Raw genomic sequence first — 2,705 nt, forward strand, 5'->3', positions numbered from 1 at the left:
GGGGTTGGGTGCTGTGCTCAACCAAGAACACCCAGAAGGGCTGCGACCAGTTGCCTTTGCTAGCCGAAAGCTTAGCTCATCAGAGAAAAACTACCCCGTGCACCAGCTTGAGTTTTTGGCGTTGAAGTGGGCTGTAGTTGACAAGTTTCACGACTACCTGTACGGAGCACAGTTCACTGTGAGGACGGATAACAATCCCCTCACATATATCCTCACCACAGCCAAGCTCAATGCCACCGGGCATCGGTGGTTAGCTGCTCTTGCCACTTACGACTTCACTCTCCAGTACCGACCTGGAAGCAGTAACATTGATGCTGACGCGTTATCGCGCAACCCCTTACCAACAGAGGACACTGATTGGCAAACTCTGCCCTTGGACAGTGTCAAAGCTCTGTGTAAGCAGATCTCCTGTAGAAAGTCAGCAGGAGGAGGGGCAGTCAGCTTTGCTGAATCTTTAGGGGTTTCCCCTGAGGCACTCCCAGAGTGTTTTGTTTTCCCCACTCATCTTGACTACGGGTGTTTGACCCAGATAAGCAAAGCCGAGCTTATCAAAGCACAAGACAAGGATCCAGTGATCGCTCCTGTAAAGAAATCCATGAATGGAGCGATTCCCTTTACTTTCGACCAAAACTCCAATGCAGAAGCCATGTTGCTTCAAAGAGAGGCAAACAAGTTGGCAATCACTGATGGAGTACTCTACAGGAAAGTACACATCAGCTTGTACTACCCCGAGAGCATGTTGCCATGGTGCTTAAATCACTTCATGATGAGTCAGGTCACCTGGGGGTGGACAAGACTGTGGAGCTCATACGAGACCGATTCTACTGGCCTAGGATGAGTGCAGAAGTTGAGCAGTACATCATGAATTGTGGGAGATGTGTTGCACGTAAAGCACCTACACAACGAGCTGCACCATTGAACCAGATCACCAGTAGTGGGCCACTAGATCTCGTGTGTATCGATTTTCTATCCCTAGAGCCAGACTCTCAGGGATATGCTAACGTTCTGGTAGTGACTGATCACTTTACCAGATATGCACAAGCTTTTCCAGCTAAAGACAAAAAAGCCTCCACAGTAGCCAAGATTCTCTGTGAGCGGTACTTTGTGTATTATGGACTTCCAGCCCGGATACATTCCGACCAGGGACGTGATTTCGAGAGTAAGCTGATCCACGACCTTCTGAGAGTGTTGGGAATCCAGAAATCCCGGACAACGCCTTATCATCCCCAGGGAGATCCACAGCCAGAGAGATTTAACCGGACGATACTTTCCATGCTGGGAACCTTGGATCCCAAGAAGAAACAGGCGTGGAATCAGTCCATCAGTCATTTGGTACACACGTACAATTGTACGCACAACGAAGCAACTGGGTACTGCTTGTGTTTGGCAGGGAGGCCCGGCTGCCTGTGGACATCTGTTTCGGAACAAACGACCAGACACACAGCAGTTTGACACATCACCAGTTCGTAGCTAAGCTGAAAGCTGATTTGCAACAAGCTTACCGCCTAGCGACAGAGGCTGCTGACAAAAGTCATCAGAGAAACAAGAAAGCAAATGACAAGCATGTGAAAGAACAGACCTTGGCACCAGGAGACCGGGTGTTGCTAAAGAATTTTGGTGTCACTGGAAAGCACAAGTTGAAGAATAAGTGGAGAACTGCACCCTATGTTGTGCTTGACAAAATGCCCCGTCTACCAGTATACAGAGTGAAACCTGAGAAGGGACTGGGGGTGGAGAAAACGGTGCATCGTAACCACTTATTACCCATAGGGTATCTAGTGAGACTTCCAGATGATAGTGAACCAGAGGTGTTTGATAGACCTGTCACTCGATCCCAAAGGGGACTCGCCAAGGCTAAACCAGTTGACAATCAGGGAGGTGCAATATCTTCTTAAGAGTCGGAATCCGAAGATGCATGACACAATTCCCATATGTGGATTGTGAAAACCTTCTGTCACTGTCAGAACAGCTTCTGAGGTCAAGGTCAAAAGCCAAATGTGTTGGATCTTGGGAGTTCAACCACTGATTTGGCAGATATTGAAAAAAATCCAGATGATCATAACCCTCCAGATCTCCATCTAGACCCTGAGGCAGTTACAGTGATTGGCCCTGAGGAGGGAACTGAAGAGAGTGGGATGTCGCTGGAAGGAGAGGAGCATCCAGTGGGCCGTCCACAGAGACTAAAGAGGCTTGTGGTGAGACTGAGTTATGATGAACTCGGGCAATCATCAGATCACCCTGTAGTGGTTTTGAGCCATGGGGTTTTGGTGGGAAGTGGCACTTATAGACATTCACGAGATCACATTTGCCAGACTTCATGGTGTCACCCACTAGCACTATGCCCTTCCTGTGTTAAATTAGAGCTGGACTAACAAAGCACAGATTTTTGTGTTTATAAATCTGTGGGGTTTGATAGGGGCATCAAACGCATTTAGAAGGGGGAGGGTGTAGACCGGATGGGAATTTGGGAGTAGATACTCGTAATTCCCATGGACTTAAACGCCACAGTAACATAAGGTGTTCACAACTAATGTTATGCGATGTAACTGTACCCTGAATGTAATTTGCCCTGTAATATGTCACAAGGTAAATACAGGTAATTAGCGCAATGAAACTGTTATGTTACTCATAAAGTATTATTTTATGGTATGTAACTCTGAAGAGAGTTAAAATATTGTTCAGAGTTCTAATTTTCTGGAGGCCCG

Source organism: Rhamphochromis sp. 'chilingali' (genome assembly GCF_963969265.1).
Source record: "Rhamphochromis sp. 'chilingali' genome assembly, chromosome: 17".
NCBI classification, from domain to species: domain Eukaryota; kingdom Metazoa; phylum Chordata; class Actinopteri; order Cichliformes; family Cichlidae; genus Rhamphochromis; species Rhamphochromis sp. 'chilingali'.